This window comes from Cetorhinus maximus, unplaced genomic scaffold (assembly GCF_964194155.1).
Source record: "Cetorhinus maximus unplaced genomic scaffold, sCetMax3.hap1.1 HAP1_SCAFFOLD_760, whole genome shotgun sequence".
Taxonomy (NCBI): Eukaryota; Metazoa; Chordata; class Chondrichthyes; order Lamniformes; family Cetorhinidae; genus Cetorhinus; species Cetorhinus maximus.
The window spans coordinates 49,728-57,684 of record NW_027596702.1 but is presented as its reverse complement, the minus strand read 5'-3'; the positions used below and the strand labels follow the sequence as shown (position 1 = coordinate 57,684).

Genomic DNA, 7,957 nt, shown 5'->3' with positions numbered 1-7,957 from the left:
CTTTCTTTCTCTCTCTCTCTCTCTCTCTCTCTCTCACTCACTCACCCGCAGCAGCTACACACAAAAAACACGCACGCTCACCCAACACTCACAGACAGCACTCTCATCTCACAAACACTCTACCTCACTTATACAAAAACAGCTTTCACTTGCAAATACACCTCTCAAACACTCTCTCAGCTGCACCTTTCGCCTCACAACATTTTAAACCAGCTCTCTGCTGCCGCTGCCGCTGCTGCTGCTGACACAGCAACAATCAAAACTCACACCTCAAAGCTCACACACTTTACACAGCTACTCCGAAACCTCTACATCCACATTCACACAATCCTTACATTGCACAAGGAGCCCATTCCGCCCGTCGTGCCTGCACCAGCTCTCCCGGTGAACATTTCACCTCGTGCCTTTCTCCTGCCTTCTCCACGTAACCCGGCACATGCTTTCTTTTCAAATAATCATCTCATTCCCTCTTCAATTGAACCTGCCTCCGCCGCGCTATCAGGTGGTGCATTCCAGACCCTGACCGCTCGCTGCTCCTATCGCTTTTGCTTCTTTTGCCAGTTACTTTAAACCTGTGCCCTCTCCTTCTCGATCCTTGCCCCGGTGCAAACAGTTTCTCCCTATCTACTCTCTCCAGACCCCTCATGATTTTCAATACCTCTATCAAGTCTCCTCTCAGACTTCTTTTCCCCAAGGAATACAGTCCCAACTTCTCCAATCTTACTTCATAACTCAACTTCCTCGCCCCTGGAACCAAACTCGTAAACCTCTTCTGCACTCTCTCCAATGCCTCCACTACCTTCCTAAAATGCAAGTCAAAATGCAATCCCTCAGAGTCGGCATGGCTTTACGAAGAGTAAATCGTGTTTGACTAATTTGCTAGAGTTCTTTGAAGATGTGACAAGCAAAGTGGATAACGGGGATCCTGTAGATGTAGTATGTCTGGACTTCCAGAAGGCATTTGATAAGGTGCCGCACAAAAGATTAATACACAAGATAAGATCACACGCAGCTAAGGGTAATATATTAGCTTGGATAGAGGATTGGCTAACCAACAGAAAGCAGAGAGTCAAGATAAATGGGTCTTTTGTGGATGCCAAGCTGTAACTAGTGGGGTGCCACAGGGTTCGGTCCTCGGGCCCCAACTATTTACTTGGATTCAGGAGTAGAAGGTACTATAGCTAAATTTGCAGATGACACCAAAATAGGTGGGAAAGTAAGTTGCAATGAAGAAATAAGAAATTTACAAATGGATATGGACAGGTTAGGTGAATGGGCCAAAATTTGGCAGATGGAGTTTAACTAAGTTAAATAAGTTTAATAAGTGTGCGGTTATCCATTTTGGTCAGAAGAATAAAAAGGCGACTTATTATTCAAATGGAGAGAAACTTCAGAAATGCTTCAGCACAGAGGGATCTGGGTGTCCTCGCGCACGAATCGCTGAAAGCTAGTATGCAGGTACAGCAGGTAACAAGGAAGGCGAATGGAATCGCTTCTCGGCCTTTTGGCTAAGATCAAGTGTTGCAGGGGCGACACCATGGTCCTACCAAGGCAAGGTCGGGATGGAAGGGCTATAACCAATCGCAATCGAAATCCATACCGTGGGTTACCTATCACCGTCCGAGTCACGGTGAACCACAGCGAAGGAGGATCACCTATGGATCGGGGCTTCTTCACCAGGAGGATCCTGTTGAAGGCGTGCGGCTTCCAAGCTACGGAGATCTTCACCCTGCACGACTCCCGCAAAGGCGGTTATTTTGACGTGACGTTCAAGCGGGTGGCAGACTGCGTCCGGCTCCTGAGGGTGTTCGAGGAGAAGAGAGACCTGCCGGAGATGAAAATCCTGACGGCGGAGCCGCACTTTTCTCTGCCGTTGCAACGGGAACGTGAGGTGATGGTGCATGTGTACAACCCCTTCGTCCCTGTCGCCGACGTGGTCACCTTCCTCACCAGGTACTTCGATAAGGTGGGGAGCGGCACCGAGATTCGAGACGACTTGGGGATCTGGACAGGCAAACGCCTGTTTAAGGTCACGCTAAAGACCGATGGTAAGGGAGCCATTTTCCACCCTCCTTCCAGTTTCGCTATCGGGGGAAACCGTGGCTACCTGGTCTACGCTGGGCAACCCAAGCATTGTCGCTCATGCGGCAAGGCTGGTCATGTGGCGGCCAACTGCAGCGCCTCCCTCTGCAAGATCTGCAAACAGGAAGGGCACCAGACAAAAGACTGCAAACAGGCCAAGTGCTGCAACCTGTGTGGCGAGGCAAGTCACCTCTACAGGACCTGCCCCAAACGCTGCCGTACTTACGCACAGGCAGCCAAAGCCGACCACGGGGAAGCAGAAGAAATGTTCCGTGTCACTCCAACCACCAAGGCCCCCAGGGAGCTCAACGGGACAAAGGAGGACACAGAGAGAGACAAGGTGGAGAAAGAGATTGAGGCAACAGAGAGCCAATCAACAGCACTACCCCCTGAACCTTCCAGTCCTCAGGACAGCGAATCAATGGAGGAGGAGGCAGCAGTGGAAAAGCAGCAGGGGGAGTGGCGGACGGTGAAGAACAAGAAAAGTAAGAGGGAGCGAAGAAGAAGCAAAGGCGTTTCCCAGAGAAGCGGCAAGAGGCGTCTCCCATCCGACACGGATGACAAGGGCAGCAGCTCTTCGGATGAGGAAGTGCCAGAGCGGCACCGACAGAAGAGGCGGCAAAGCTCCAGGGCGTTGGAGGACGAGACACCCGAGCTCCAGAAAATTGGAGACAACAAGGAGACCAGCGCACCCCAACTTGGCCTGCAACCTGAGGAGGCCAGTGCACCACAGCCCCTGGAATCTGGGAGCAGTGAGGCAATCATCGCACCCCAGCTCCAGGAAGCCGGGAACAGCAACCCCCCAGAGGGGGTGAGTTTTGGAGAAGCTTCTCCAGCAAAGGTCATCTCAAAATCCGCTCACTACGTGAACCTCCAGATGCCACCGGAGCAGAACACGGCCAAGGAGATCTACCTCAGCCCATCCAAAGTGAAGGAATTTGAGCTCACTACGGGTATGAAGGAGCAGACTAAAGGTCTGGGACTCTCAGAGACAGTGGGTTTGGTAGGAGAATAAATGCTTTAATATGGGTTTAAAGATTGTATCCATAAATGTGCGTAGCATTAAATCTACTACGCGATGTGTTGCGACCTTGGACTACCTAGCCAAGGTCAAAGCTGACCTGTTGTTTCTGCAGGAGTGTGCGATACCGCACCTCAGCTCCTACAGGCAATGGTCACGATGGTGGTCCCACGGGCCATCGATCTGGTCGGGCGGAAACGACTCTCGTTCCTCCGGCCTGGGTATTCTGCTGCGGGGAGGCAACTTCACCGTCTCCGAGGTCAAGGAGGTGGTGGGCGGGCGACTCCTGGTAGCAGACGTAATGTACAAGAACGCTCCACTCCGGTTAATTAACGTGTACGGCCCGGCACAAGGGGCTGAGCGGCTGGAGGTTTTTCAGCAGCTCCCACTGCTGCTGGCGACCTCCAGGCCGGTCATTCTGGGCGGGGACTTCAACTGCATCATCGATGCGGCTGGACGATCCGGCAGGGCCGGAAGCAGATTGGACGCTACGTCCAGATCCCTGATGGAAACAGTTAAGGATGCCAAGCTGCACGACGTCTTCAGCAACCCTGCAGACGGAGCGCAGCGTAGATACACCTGGTCGCGGCCAGACGGGTCCATTCGTTCCAGGATAGACTTCCTCTTTGTGTCCCGTGCATTCACAGTCAGATCCACCGAGGTCAAGCCGGTGTTCTTCTCTGACCACTGCATCCTACTGGCGGACTGCCACTTGGAGAAGGACCTGAGGGTGGGCAGGGGGGCATGGAAGCTAAATGTGCAACTGCTGACCCCAGAGAACATTGAGGAGCTCAAGAGGGATTACAAAGGTTGGAGAACCGTGAAACCCCTCTTTGAGTCCCTGACACACTGGTGGGAAGTGATCAAGGGAAGCATCAAGAGGTTTTTCATCCTCAAAGGCACCCAGAAAGCTAGAATGGAACAGAGGGAAATGTCCCGACTCCAGGAAAAGATGCAGAATCTGCTCCGGCTGCAGTCGATGGGGGTCGATGTCAAGGAGGAGCTCCAAGAGGTGAAGGGCCAGCAAGCCTCGCACTTTGCCTCGGAGGCCTCCAAGATCATCTTCCGTTCCAGAGTCCGCTCCGTGGAGCAGGATGAGACGTGCTCACGTTTCTTCTTCCAAAAGGTACACAGAGAGCGCTCTGTGATCAGCAGCCTGAAGGAAGAAGACGGCTCAGTAAAGTCATCACGGTCCGACATTCTGAGGATCAGCAAATCCTTTTATGCCGGACTGTATGACGTGAAGCCCACGGACAGCACGGCCTCCCAGTCCTTCCTGTCCTCTATCACGGAGGTCCTAGACCACAGTACGCGGGAGAGCCTAGACAAACCGCTAACTCCTGACGAACTGACTAAGGCCCTCGAGTCCTTCGAGAAGAGTAAAACCCCCGGAAGCGACGGCCTGCCGGCGGAGTTGTATTCGGCTCTGTGGGACTTGATCGGCCCAGACCTGCTAGAAGTGTACGAGAGTATGCTCCTGGCCGGCAGCATGTCAGAATCCATGAGGAAAGGCATCATCACCCTCATCTACAAGCACAAGGGGGAAAGGGAGGAAATTAGAAATTGGCGACCCATTTCACTGTTGAATGTGGACTATAAGATTCTGTCCAAGGTCATCGCCAACCGGGTCAAATCCGCTCTGGAATTGGTGATTCACCCTGACCAGACCTGCTCTGTGCCAGGCAGGAAGATCTCTGACAGCCTGGCGCTGCTCAGGGATACGATTGCCTATGTACAGGACAGGGGTGTGGATACCTGCCTCATCAGCTTGGATCAGGAGAAGGCCTTTGACAGAATATCGCACACCTACATGGGGGATGTGCTCTCCAAAATGGGCTTTGGGGAGGGAATTCGAAATTGGATCCAACTGCTCTACACTAACATCAGTAGCGCAGTCTCAATCAATGGGTGGGAAACAGATAGCTTTCCGATTAAATCTGGAGTCAGGCAGGGCTGCCCTCTCTCGCCTGTCCTTTTTGTGTGCTGCATAGAACCCTTTGCCGAGTCCATCAGGAAGGATCCGGGCATAAGAGGAGTGACGATCCCAGGCAGTGGAGGCACTCAGGTAAAAGCCTCCCTGTACATGGACGACGTCGCCGTCTTCTGCTCGGATCCGCTGTCGGTGCGCAGACTGATGCACGTCTGCGACCAGTTCGAACTGGCCTCGGGAGCCAAGGTAAATCGTGGGAAGAGCGAGGCCATGTTCTTTGGGAAGTGGGCTGACCGATCCTTTGTCCCCTTCACTGTCAGGGCTGACGGCCTGAAGGTGCTGGGGATATGGTTCGGAGGGACCGGGGCATGCGTTAGAAACTGGAAGGAGCGAGTGGCTATGGTGAAAAGGAAACTGGGCATGTGGGAGCGACGCTCCCTCTCCATTGCGGGTAAGAACCTGGTCATCAGGTGTGAGGTACTCTCGCTGTTGCTGTACGTGGCGCAGGTCTGGCCCATTCCACACTCCTGCGCGATGGCGATCACTCGAGCCATCTTCCGCTTTATCTGGAGGTCGAAAATGGATCGTGTCTGCAGGGACGCGATGTACAAGCCTCTAGATAAAGGGGGAAAAAACGTGCCCAACATCGCCCTCATACTGATGGCCACCTTTGTGTGCGGCTGCATCAAGCGGTGCGTAGACCCTCAGTACGCAAACACCAAGTGTCACTACGTGCTGAGGTTCTACCTGTCCCCGGTGTTGCGAAGGATGGGTCTGGCCACGCTGCCGCGGAACGCTCCAAGTAGTTGGACCGTGCCGTACCACCTGTCCCTGGTGGAAAAATTGATGCAGAAAAACACCTTTGACCACAAGTCCATCAGGCAGTGGTCAGCACGTAACGTCCTAGAGGCCCTGAGGGATAAGGAGAGGGTGGACCCTGTGGGATGGTTCCCCGAGCAGACTGTCAAAGTCATTTGGCAGAATGCCTCATCGCCAGAACTTTCCAACAAGCACCAAGACGTAGCTTGGCTGGTGGTGAGAAAGGCCCTCCCCGTCAGATCCTTCCTACACGCCAGGAGTCTCACCCCCTCTGCACGATGCCCTCGAGGTGGCTGTGGTGGGGAAGAGACCGTTGTTCACCTCCTTGTGGATTGTGCCTTTGCAAAGAAAGTCTGGAGAGAGATGCAGTGGTTGCTGTCGAGGTTCATCCCGAGCAGTTCTGTGACACAGGACTCTGTGCTCTACGGGCTGTTCCCAGGGACACACACCGAGACAAACATCAACTGCAGCTGGAGGATCATCAACTCGGTGAAAGACGCGCTTTGGTCTGCCCGAAACTTGTTGGTCTTCCAGCACAAAGAGTTGTCCCCGACCGATTGTTGCGGACTGGCACAATCCAAAGTCCAGGACTACGTGCTGAGGGACGCACTAAAGCTTGGGGCAGCTGCCGCAAAGGCGCAATGGGGAAGGGTCGCTGTCTAAGACCTTTCTACCACAGCGCACCGAGAGACTGGGAACTGTTTAGAGCCCCTCGGGCTGTACAGATCAAAATGAAAGGCTGTAAATGACTGTAATATTGTTTGTACTGATGCACCTGGTGATACATTTTGTAAAAGTTTAACCTGGATTGTACCCTTGTAATGTTGTTTTTGAAATGGTTTTGAATGTGATTGAAGATTTTTATGAATAAAGTATATTTTTACAAAAAAAAAAAAAAATCTGTTCTTATCAGTTTAATATCTGATACGTCCCTTATCTGGGGACCATATATTAAATTGATTTTTGGAGCAGGGAGATGGAATAGGGGCTTGCTCCGTCCACTCCACGCATCGACCCGGTATTGCAGTATCTCTGGGAACGGTGCACCCTCCCCTTTCCAGGGGATTTTCAATGCTAAAAATAGTTTTCTTACAAACATCTGCTTTCTTTACTTCTCAACATGTACATGTTCCAAAATCCAACTTTCTTTGGAAAAACTCAGCAAGTCTGGCAGCATCGGCGGAGAAGAAATCAGTCAACGTTTCGAGCCCTCATGGCCCTTCAGCAGAACTGAAGCATAGTTTCAACAAGGGAGAAATATAAATTGGTTTAAGGTGGGTGGGGGGGAAGAGACACATTGAGGGTGTGGTGTGAGCAGATAATCAAAAGATGTCAGAGACAAAAGGGTCAAAGAGGTGTTGAAGGTCTTTAGTCTTTCCACCCCACCCCCACTAGAGCTGTACTTTGAATATCCTGTCTTGCATTCTTAATTAGCACTTTTCTCAGACAAAGACCACCACCTTCAACACCTCTTTGACCCTTTTGTCTCTGACATCTTTTGATTATCTGCTCACACTACACCCTCAATGTGTCTCTTCCCCCCCCACCCACCTTAAACCAATTTATATTTCTCCCTTGTTGAAACTATGCTTCAGTTCTGCTGAAGGGCCATGAGGGCTCGAAACGTTGACTGGTTTCTTCTCCGCCGATGCTGCCAGACTTGCTGAGTTTTTCCAGGTAATTCTGTTTTTATTTTGTTTTGGATTTCCAGCATCCGCAGTAGCTTTTAGCTTTTTGTTTTTATCCAACTTTCTTTCTTTCTCTCTCTCTCTCTCTCTCTCTCTCTCACTCACTCACCCGCAGCAGCTACACACAAAAAACACGCACGCTCACCCAACACTCACAGACAGCACTCTCATCTCACAAACACTCTACCTCACTTATACAAAAACAGCTTTCACTTGCAAATACACCTCTCAAACACTCTCTCAGCTGCACCTTTCGCCTCACAACATTTTAAACCAGCTCTCTGCTGCCGCTGCCGCTGCTGCTGCTGACACAGCAACAATCAAAACTCACACCTCAAAGCTCACACACTTTACACAGCTACTCCGAAACCTCTACATCCACATTCACACAATCCTTACATTGCACAAGGAGCCCAT

The 7,957-nt window shown here is 51.7% G+C and overlaps 1 pseudogene; it reads left to right on the top strand.

The window, feature by feature from the left end:
• The first annotated feature begins 6,726 nt into the window (after positions 1–6,726).
• Positions 6,727–6,904, top strand: LOC144674709 (U2 spliceosomal RNA; annotated as a pseudogene).
• The last annotated feature ends 1,053 nt before the right edge of the window (positions 6,905–7,957 follow it).